The sequence below is a fragment of the Cebus imitator genome, unplaced genomic scaffold (assembly GCF_001604975.1).
Source record: "Cebus imitator isolate Cc_AM_T3 unplaced genomic scaffold, Cebus_imitator-1.0 Scaffold157, whole genome shotgun sequence".
NCBI classification, from domain to species: domain Eukaryota; kingdom Metazoa; phylum Chordata; class Mammalia; order Primates; family Cebidae; genus Cebus; species Cebus imitator.
In genome coordinates, this window is record NW_016107472.1 from 935,571 (window position 1) to 947,779 (window position 12,209).

The window sequence follows — 12,209 nt, forward strand, 5'->3', positions numbered from 1 at the left end:
ACCTCGAAGGATTCTTCTGAGCATTTAGAATAATACTTCAGTTTCCAGACTAAACACTGAAGCCAGAGATTATGAGAAACAGGCAATGCAGCAAATGCAAGCATATCAAAACTATCTTGATGGAAAAGAAAATGTGAATAATGTCATGCTGAATCATCAATTTCTGTCATGAAACAAAAGGCAAAACTTGGCAAGTAAAGATGAAAGATGAATTTCTAATGGGGAAGAGGAGTTAAAACTGAAATAACTAGTGAGGCCCAATTGAGGTTTTAAAGCATGAATCCAAATATCAAGACTTTTTTTTTTTTTTTTTTTTTTTTTTTTTTTTTTTTTTTTTTTTCTGTGTTTGGTTCCTCTGTAAAGACTTTTGATTGCAAGACCAATGAACAGGGACTAATCCTCTTCTCTGTCTTCCTTAGCAAATTGTTAGCATATAGCTGTCTCTTGCTTCCCATTCTCCCTTAAATGTAAAAAATGTTCCTCAATCAAAAATATTACTTCCTACAATTCATATAAATCAAGTCAAATTATATCTCCATACAATCCTATTATCTCTGAGGAGATCCTTGGTTCTCCATGGATTTTAATTCAGTCAAAATATGTCACAGTTCCTCAGTGTCTTTATTTGTCCTGCTTCTCCATAAAGTCTAAACTCCTGCCTTTCCAATGAATATCTGTCTATGAAGACTTTCTACATATTAATCCTATTCTTCATCTTTCTGACCATACATTCCTAAAATGGCTATACATTCTGATTAATACATTTCTATGCATTACAGATTACCCATTTTAAGTACCTCAGTGTCCACTGATCTTCATCCCCTGCTGACAATCACCTTTCCACAAGCCTACATTCACATAGCTAGATCATTTGTCAACTACTGCTCACTCCTCCAAGTTCTGCCTTGTCTACAGACTAATTTTAAGGGTCAAATACCCATTCTTAAAGCAAACATATATTAAGCAAAAGGACAGAACCCAGTTAATTACCTGGAAACTACAATCACTGTGAAAAACATGCATAATTTTTCATGAAGGTCTAATTATTGCTCCTTTTTCTAAATGATCTGTTATAGGCTGGTTCCTCATGCTACACTATGATATGCTTCCTTCTGTGGCATCCACTCCAGGTCAGTAAAGATTCTTCCACTTTCTCAAATTTGTATTCCCCTAAGATATTTGGTCAGCAAAGAGGAGAAATACTATGACTATCATTAAACATTAGCACTTTGCCATTATCTGTTAATATTTTTGTGGGCACGTATTTTCATTTCATCCCAAAGAAACTTCTTTCTCTATAACACTTTCCCTTCACATAGTTGAACAATTAATATCTAGAATAGCACATTAACAGATGAAGATGTTCCAATGTATGAATTATTACTAAAAGAATTACATAATCTGATCATATAATTTAAGAATCAAAATAGACACAGAGACTAGAAAACAAAAGAAGTAAACATTCTAGAAACACGAAAGAATTAAGAAGAAAGGCAGATTAAATTGTCAAAAAGTGTTTCTTTACTAGAAACACTAACTAGAACGCTTGTCAATTCTCTGACAAATATACCACTATGTAAGCTCTGGACACCTGAGAAGAGAAAAAGGCAAATGACTGAAGGAAGTTCCTCCAGCCAAAGCTAACTATGACCTAAGACCTGACATGGTTCACATATACAATCAACTCACTAATCAAAACCGGTAAATGCACATCCAATCCATCATTTCCAAGGCACTCGTACATATTTCTCAAAGGTTATGTACTTTATATTCTTTATTCCAAGAGTGGCTTTGATGCTAATGTTTGACTTCTTTCTCTTGAATAAAAATACTTGGCACTAGGACAGGACTGAGGAGAGGCTGGGGTTTCTAAACTATCATAAAGTTAGTTCTGTTTAAGGATAACTCAGTAAACATTTTACAAGGCAACATTCCTCAACACTACCAGGAAAAACCCTCTAAAGCTCATACAAACAAGTTACCAAGCCACCTAACCAATCTTGGCCTTTGTTTCCTTATGAATAAAATAAGGATAACTACCTCATGGAGTTGAAAGGAACAAATGAGTTAAAATATATTAAGCACTTAAATGTTGTCTGGCATTTAGCAATATTAAAAAGCTAAAAGTGGTATTAATAATTCCTGATTTGATGTTATTCCATTGAGTAATTTATCTTTAGATTTATACAAAGCTGCTAAAAAGTAGTGTAAGTGAATAGTATATGTTTTATATTTTCTCAAATTAAGAAATTATGATATTAACTTAGAGTCTTAAATACACTGAACTTACAGTAGTATTCCAGTTGAATTAGTTTGAATATTTTAAGATTGGCATTACATTTTGTTGGGTTTTTTTTTTCTTTTATCCCATAGGTTGACATCATCGACAAATATAAGCCAAACAAAGCAATTAATCTAAGAAATGCTTTAAATAAACAGAAATGTTTTAAAAATCTATACGCATTGATAACTAGGTTGTATATATAAAAAATGAAGTGTGACTGACCTTTAAGAAAAAGATAAAACTCAATAGATAAATTGTAGGAGATTTATAAGGACTTACTGTATATAAGTCCTTGCATATAAGGACTTACTGTAAAGCTCTACTAATTAATAAAATGTATTACTGGTATAGAGATAGTCCAATCAACCAAGAGACAGAAAAGAGAGCCTATAAACAGGCCCTTGAATATACAGACCCTTCCTAGGCAAGAGCTGGCATGGCAAATCACTGAGGAAACAAAAGAGCATACAGTAAACATAACTGGAAAATCATGTTTCTCTTTAGAAAATAATTTAAACTTTTATCTCTAAATGACGTATAAAAATCAGCTCCAGTGAATGATTTATTTAAGAAAATTAAAAAGCATGAACTATAAAAGAAAATCTGTATTAGCACTTAAAAATAGATTTTTATGTTTATTAGAATTTCCTAAAGATGACAAAATAATCTGCACAAGAAATCCCTGCGACACAAGTTTACCTATAAACAAAATTGCACATGTACCCCTGAACTTAAAAGTTTTAAGAAAAAGAAGATGTGATATACAGGTGAGGAATAGTGGCTCATGCCTCTAATCCCAGCACTTTGAGAGGCCAAGGCAGAAGGATCTCTTGAGGCCAAGAGTCTGAGGCAAGCCTGGGCAGTATAGTTAAGACCTCGCCTCTCCAAAAATAAAAACTAAAAAAAAATTAACTGAGCATGGTGGCATGCACCTGTAGTCCCAGCTACTCAGGAGGTTGAGACAGGAGAATCCCCTGAGCCCAGGAGGTCAAGGCTGCAGTGAACCATGATTGTGTCATGGTACTGTAATGTTAGAAAAAAAAAGAAAGAAAGAAAATGTGATATACATATACAACAGAATACTATTCTGCCTTAAAAAGAAGAAAATTATGTCATGTGATATCAATGAACCTGAAAGACATTATACCAAGTGATATAGTCCAGGCACAGTAAGACAAATACAGCATGTTTTCACTCATGTGGGAACTAAAACAATGAAACTCATAGAAGCAGAGAGAATGGTGACTACCAGGAGATGGTAGGTGGGGAGATGGGAGAAATGTTGGTTTAGGGATATAAAATTTCAGTTACACAAAATGAATAAATAAGTTCAAGAGATGTATTATACAGTAGGGGGACTACAGTTAATAACAACGTATTGCTTGCTTGAAAATTGCTAAGAGAATAGACCTTAAGTGTTTTCACCACAAAAAAGTATGTAAGGTAATGTATGTTGATTAACTTGATTTAGCCACTTCATAATGTATATGTATTCTAAAATAGTGTACAACATTAATGTATACAATTTTTGCCAATTAAAAATAAGTTAAATTTTTACATGTAAAAATAAAAGCTAACAATCATTTTTTAAAAAAATAATACATACATAAACACAAAAAGAATGCCCCCCAAAAAGTGAAAAAACAAGCTACAAGTGAAAAGAGAATTAGTATCTAGAATATAAAGAACTCTGGCAAGCAACAGAAAAAGAAGCATACGAATTTTTAACAAGAAGAAAAATGGTTTAAGAACCACCATTTCACAGAAGAAAAAAACACAAATACAGGTTCAAAGTCTTGTTTCTTGAGAAACATGGAAGTTCACATCAAGATATTTTTTATGTACTCAGATGGCAAAAATTAAGAAGTCTGACAATAACATGTGTTCAAGAGAATATGGATCAATGAGAATATTTTATACAATGCTGGTGGGAGTGTAAATGGCGAATATCACTTTAGAAAAGCAATTTGACAATCTCCTGCAAAGTAGACCATTTATACATCTTAAGACAGCAATTTCAATCTTAGTATATACCCAAAAGAATGTCTTCCGGATGTCACCAACAAACATGTGCAAGAATGTTTGTTCTAGCACCATTCACAGCCACAATAAAAGGAAAACAACTCAAATGTCCGTTAGTAGGAGAAAGAATAAATTATACTGTGGTATAGTCACAAATATTATATAGAAGTGAAAAGGGAACTCTATAAGTTACAATTACACACAACATGGGTTAATCTTAATAATTTAATGTTGAAAGGAAAAAAAGCATATTCCAAAAGATACATACAGCAGGCTATTAATGTGTTATTGAGTTACAGCTAGTAAGTTAATAATTGGTATTATGATTTGTGACATCTACAGGGGTAATATTAAAAGTAGTTTATAAGTAGTAAAGCTATATATATATTATTTATGAAAAAAGAATGGAATAATAAACACAAATTTTAGAATAGTGGTTACCTCTGGTTGAGGGAACATAGGTGTGAGAAGGAAATGTGAGTTTTGATGTTCTATTAGTTTGGTTAGGTCTTGGAGTCAGGTATTTCTTTTGATTTAAAATAATGAATGAATGAACACAAGAAAAAAGGAGAATTCATAGAAAACTGGCTATTAACTATGTTATGATTAACCAATTCTGTGTGCTTAAAGTCCAATTTTTTAAAATGACAAATGATTTAGTAGTACTTTTCACAACTTCTGTACATATAAATGACTTGGAGTCTTGTTAAAATGAATATGATTCTTCAGGTTTGAATTGGAGTTTGAGAATCTGCATTTTAAGCTTCTAGGTGGTATGAATGCTGCTGGTCCAAAAAAATCTATATTATCTATCTAGTCATTTCTAAACATGAGGTGCTGGCAAAGCTCAGAAATTTGATTGAGGCTATTAAAGGCAACAAAAAACGTCAAGACTTGTTGATGCAGAAGTTTAAATTTTATTCAGTCAACTTAAATCTTAGTCTTTAACAAAAAAGGAACAGGCCAGGTGTGGTAGCTTACATTCATAATCCCAGCACTTTAGGAGGCTGAGGCAGGCAGATCACTTGAGGTCAGAGGTTGAGAACCGCCTCGCCAACATGACGAAATCCTGTCTCTACTAAAAGTACAAAAATTAGCCAAGAATGATGGCACACACCATTAATCCCAGCTATTGGGGAGGCTGAGGCACAAGAATCATTTGAACCTGGGAGGCAGAGATTGTAGTAAACTGAGATCATGCCACTGCACTCCAGGCTGAGCAACAAAGCAAGACTCTGTCTCAAAAAATAATAAAATAAAAATAAATAAATGTTTATAAGACTGAATAACAGTGATTCAAGAAATTCAGAGACTTGAAGGAGAAATGAAATAAACTGAACTGACCACTGAATAAGATATTAGGTGCCACATTTCAGAATGTTTATTACAATGCTAAGAAATGATTATTTGATTTCTGTCTATTCCAAAGAGAAGTAGTTCTTGATAAAAGACACTAGAATTCAGAGTTTACTTTGAAATGAAAGACACTTCTTTCCTAAATTATAAAAAACTGAAACAATAAGAATTAAGGGAAAATCATTGTAGCTTATTGAGGATTAAAATAAACAGATCACTTTAGTCTCCCATTTCCTTGGCCTCTACAAAACTTCAACTAGCAATTGGGATAGTCATCATTGGTGGTTAAATATTTTCTTTAACAGAGAAAGAAAAAACACAATTAAGAGATGACTGGCAATAACATATGCATCCACAGCATATGCTAATAGGTCCTACTACTCTAGTAACATTACTATTATTAAGAAACAGTGAAGAGATATATTAAAAATATATCCACCTCAATTACTATTAATTTCACATTTAATAAAGACAATCAATACACAAGTAGAAGGTGAAAATGGGTTCTATTTATTACAATGGTTTCATTATGTGAAGCATATAATATCAAAGAGAATCAATTCAGGTAGTTGTTTCTACTAGCCTTGCCTCAAGTCTATTTAAAGAAATGAAAAGCAAAGATTGCTGGGCATAGTGGCTCACGCTTGTAATCCCAGCACTTTTGGAGGCTGAAGCAGGTGGATCATCTGAGGTCAGGAGTTCGAGATCAGCCTGACCAACATGGAAAAACCTCGTCTTTATCAAAAACCCAAAAATTAGCTGGGCATGGTGACACATGCCTGTAATGCAAGCTACTTGAGAGGCTGAGGCATGAGAATCGCTTGAACCTAGGAGGTGGACGTTGCAGTGAACCAAGATCACACCACTGCACTCCAGCTTGGGCAATAGAAAAAGGCTCTGTCTCAAAAAGAAAAAAAAGAAAAAAAGAAAGAAAGAAAGGAAAAACAAAGATTCTTGTCCCTTTTAACATCTATCTTTTCAGCTTTCTTATGACATCGTGTCCATTACTGGAATACTAGAGTACTAGAGAAACTGAAGAAGATTAAACTAATTAAACATATATTTAAGAATATTTATGAAAAAAGTAAAAGTGAAATGATTAGGGTAAGAAAATTTTAAAATGGAGACATTCTTTGGAAAAGGAGTCAGGTATAATATATTTAGATTTAGACACATTCACCCATTCAATTTTCTCCAAACCAGAATCGAGGCATCTTTAATAGTACAGTTACAGACTCTACTGTATTAAGATGATACTTTCTTGTTAGTAAAGAATGTCTAAGTTTTTAGCCTTTTGTAGTGATGTTATCAACCAACTAACATAGCTATTTCCTAATACTCTCACAACCAAAAAATTGGCCAATGGCAAATTAGGTGTCTGGTCACTGAAAGATTATAAAGATTGTACTATTTCAAAGCATTTATGCTACAGTCACTATTAACTACAGCTATAAATTAGAAGGAGATAATTTCCAATGAAATATAACAACAGATTACAAAGCTGTATTTAGCTGTCTGTGGCCATGTAACAAGTCAAAACGTAATGCAACATTATCATTATGTCCAGATGTGACAAAGGCACAGACTTCCCACAAAATATTCCTATCTCTATACTAGAGTAAGACACCATCGGGAGACGTACCTGAATAAAAATCTCCCCTCAATGACCAGAAAAATAAATGAAGAAACTTTAGAGACCTGTCTTAGACTTTAAGCAATTAAATGTATTCACACCTTCCATGTATTTCACTCTTTATCTGTCCGAGGTTTATATAGCTTCATCAGTAATATAGTCTGTTACTGATATGTCAAAAGGCTTAATATCACATATGCAGCTTCAAATATATATAAATGTCCACTAAGTATAAAAATGCCTTCAGATTTTCATTATCATCATTCTATGCACAACACATTATGTTTTTTAAAGCACTTCAACGTGTATTATTTTACTCAACCTCACAAATATTGTGTAACTGAAGAAAATATCTCTATATTAAAGTCAAAGACCCTGAGATACAAAAGTCAAGTGATTTGTCTATAATCATATTCTATGCTGACGTCTAGGTTTTTTTTCATTTAATATTTTTAAATTCTTTCATTTCTGCATTCTGCTACTTTGTTGAAATCATTATTGTACCTGTAATCTATTAGGTCAAATCAGTAAATATTATCAATCAACTTCTATATGCAAGGATTCAATTCATGGATAATTGGCATTATTAACTTATTTGTGATATCCATAGGGGTAATATTAAAATTATGTAACAACTGACACGAAAGGTACCAACTAAAAAAAATGAACACTGAACAAATTGAAACATACTCCCTAAGTTTTACCAAGGGAGATCAGCTGCATGTCAGCTCTGATGTGGGCATGACCAATAGAGTCTGATTTAATCACAAACCATAAATCACTTGTAGATGTTTATCTAGCCTGAAATGTTAGAAGAACATCTAAAGATTTAAGAGAACATGTAGAAAATTCTGGTGTCATGTGGTACCAAATTAACTTGAAAATGCAAATATAAAGGAAAAAAATTCTTCTTGCTTGCCAACATTCAGAAATATGAACTATTACCAAAGGTAGCCATAATATTTTACATTATTTTAATTTTGTTATGCATATATATTCAAATATACTTAATTTTATTAAAATACATAAAGGGAATTTTGAACATGTTTTTAGCACAATTTTTCTTTTCCTTTATTTCTTGGCTATCTGCTCCTCTTCTTTCATATCCATTTTAATAACTAAATATGCATCCTGTCATGTCATTCTTCCTTTAAAAACAGCTCTACTATAAGGCAGATATATACATACGCAGATATTACCTACAAATATACATATTCAGGGATTTTTGTCATTATTTTAAAAAGGCTGAATATTACACACACTTTTCATTCCTTGCTCTTCTCACTCATAAGGAACTCCTGGAAATTCTTCCAGAACATCTGAGATAGCTTTAATTCACATCTTTTAATCACTGCATAATATTCCATGGTTGAGTTTCCATTATTTACTAGCATTACCTTGTTAATAGAATTACTGTTTTCTGAGTTATGCCACTACAGTAAAGTTACAACAATCTAGGAACCAAAAAATACAGGTTGTTAAATATAGCTACTTATATTTCCATGGAATATATTCCCAAAAATGAGACTGCCAGGTTAAAGTATATTGCAAATTGTAATTTTAATAGGTTTTTGTTAGTCTTACGAGACTGCATTTTGTAACAGGTAGACTAAATCACATTTTAACCAGCAACAAATGAGTTGTTTTTCCCCTTATTATGACTAGCAATAAATGTTAAACCCATAAGACTAATACAGCTTTTAAATGCTAAGAGGCAAAACCTCATTCTTAAGGTGCAAAATGGGAATATACTTTCATTTTTTTCCACAGACATCATCAATTACGCTAGTCCCATTAATTTTAAAAATCCATCATTTTCCAACTAAGTTGTCATCTTTTTCAGTATTTGCCAATTGTTTCCACTGATCTATTATTTCTGCCTAGGCTATCACCATGTTGTTTTAATTAGCTGACTTTGTAATATGTTCTAGTATGTGTAATGCAAGTCACTCTTCATTGCTTTTTCATATTGACCTGCCTTTTGTTAGCATTTAATCTTTCAAAGTAGTTTTAAAATAACATTGTCGACTTCATAAAGGAAAAAAAAAAATCCCCAGAGATTCTAATTGGAATTGCATTATATAAATTTATTAACTTTGAAAGAATATTTTTGTTACTGTTTTCTCATCCTAAACCACAGCTTTTCCTTCTCTTAATTGAATCCTGTTTCATACATTCTATTATCTTTGTTTTCATAGAGTTCCTGTACCTCTCTTGAAAACCTTATTAATAGGCATTTTGTAATGTGTGTTTCTATGGAAAATAGAATAATATTTTCCCAATGGGAAAAAAGTCTTGTAGATGCCCAAATTAGTTGTTTTCATCTTATCTTTTATCCAACTACCATATAAATTTTTCTTACTCATTTTTCTAGATTTTAAAATTAGTTTCTAGAATTTTTAGATCATATATCATCAGCAAGAGACACTTTACATCTCTACAAATGTTAATGTTAGTTATATCATTTACCTACTGTATATGATAAAGCCTCTAAATTAATGTTAAATAATTGTGATAGATGGTTCCTTGCCTAGTTTCCATTGTTAATTAAAATGTTTTCAGGATTTAACAATTTAGGCCATGTTCAGTGGTTCATTCCCGTAATCCCAAAACTTGGGATGAGACTGAGGTGGAAGAATCACTTGAATCCAGGAGGTCGAGGCTGTAGTGATCCCTGATCATGCCACTGCACTCCAGCCTGGGCAACAAAGTGAAATCGTGTCTCAAAATAAAAAACAAAAAACCCCAACAATTTAGAATTATATCTTCTGTTGACTGTGAATAAAAATACTTTATAATATTTAGCAACTCTCATTTATTCTTATTTTGATTGACTTTTAAATAAATTATATAGGTATATTTCCCGTTACTGAAGCATGCTTATATTCCTACTTAAAAATACATTTAAAAATAGCCCCTAGTTATTATTTTGATTTGCTGTTGATATTATTTGCTAATATTTTCCTTAGAATTTTTGATTTCATAAGTGAAATTATACTATATTTTAACAGAATTGATATTAAATGAAATTATGGAATATTTTGATATTTTTTCCATGGCCTAGAATGATTTAAATTACACCAAATTATGTATTTTTGATGTAATGTTTAAGTGACAACATTTGGTCAAATTTCTAATCTTTTCTATGGTAAATAGTATCTGCTTTTTACTTCTTCTTAGGTCAATTTTTATAATTTGTATTTGACTAAAAGACCTTTTATTTCTCATGGGTTTTAAATTTGTCAGATAGCTACATTATTTTTAACATTCATCTTCCAGTTTTTCCCTCTTTTTATTTCTAATTTTCTACTTTTTGGCTCATTCTTTTTCCTAAAGCTTTATTACAGGGTTAAAATTTATATAACACATACACTCACCATTTTAACTGTATTAAAATATATAATTCAGTGATATCCACGAGGTTGTATAAATATCACCAACTATCTCAAGAACATTATCATCACTCCAAAAGGAAACCCTATACCCGTTAAGCAGCCATCCGCCATTTTTCCTTCTCCCAGCCCCTGGCAACCACTAATCACCTTTCTGGCTCCACCTGTTTGCCTACTCTGGCCACTTCATATAAATGAAATCACACAATATGTAGCCTTTTGAGTCTGTCCTCTTTCACTTAGCATAATGTTTTCAAGGTTCATCCATGTTATAGTATGTATCAGTACTTCATTCTTTTTATGGCTGAGTAATATTATATTGTGTAGATGTATCATACATGAATAATTTTTATTCATTCATTCAGCAGTTTGATAGATATGAGTTGCTTCTGCTCTTTGGCCACCATGAATAATGCTGCCATGAATATTTGAGTACAAGTTTTACGTGAACATACACTATCAGTTCTCTTGAGTATATACCTCAGAGTGGAACTGATAGCCTCATTTTCTTTTTTGCTTTATCAACTTCACAAGGAGTTTATGCATCAAATTGATCTTTCCAAAGAATCAGTTTTGAGATTTATTTTGAGTTTTACTATATGCTTTTCTATTTCATTACTTTCATCTTTGTAATAACCCCCTCTTCTTCTATCTTGTATTATTCTTTATACTAACTTCTTAACATTAGGTTATCCTTTATTTTCCATCTTCCTTAATAACAAAGGCCTTTAAGGCTGTCAGTTTTCCTCTGACAACTGTATTAGCTAGTTTTCATTGGCTTTTACATAAAATATTTTCCTGTTCATTGCTTTCTACGTGATTTCCTCTTTATTCAAAAGTTATCTAGGAATGTTTTAATTCCTCTGTAGATTTTCTTTAACCTTACAGAAAAACTTTTAAAATTTGATATATGTTAGCTTATAGTCAGAGAAAGTGCCTGCAAAATCTCTGCTCTCTAAAACTGAGTCTTCTTAACAACCAAGTGCAGAGACATTCAAAAACATCTAAAGAATGTCAGATTCGGGCCGGGCACGGTGGCTCAAGCCTGTAATCCCAGCACTTTGGGAGGCCGAGGCGGGTGGATCACGAGGTCAAGAGATCAAGACCATCCTGGTCAACATGGTGAAACCCCGTCTCTACTAAAAATACAAAAAATTAGCTGGGCGTGGTGGTGCGTGCCTGTAATCCCAGCTACTGAGGAGTCTGAGGCAGGAGAATTGCCTGAACCCAGGAGGCGGAGGTTGCGGTGAGCCGAAATCGCACCATTGCACTCCAGCCTGGAAAAAAAAAGAGAAACCAAAAACAAAAAAAAAAAAAAAAAAAAAAAAGAATGTCAGATTCTACATGTATATCAAGTTTATAAATTACTCCATTTATCTTAGTCATTGTTTGTATGTGTTTAACAGAACCATCTAGACTTTTCCAGTAATTTGTACTCTATGTAATTATCTACCACAAACAAACCTGCCATATACAGATTTTATGCAGTTATTTTCTTCATAAACTGTGCCTTTTATTATAG

The 12,209-nt window shown here is 32.4% G+C and overlaps 1 protein-coding gene across 23 annotated transcripts in view; it reads right to left on the bottom strand.

Annotated features, from left to right (window-relative positions):
* The window catches only part of ZBTB20 (zinc finger and BTB domain containing 20), an 812,433-nt gene that overhangs the window by 786,253 nt on the left and 13,971 nt on the right, over positions 1-12,209 (bottom strand). The gene's annotated exons all lie outside the window — the stretch shown is intronic.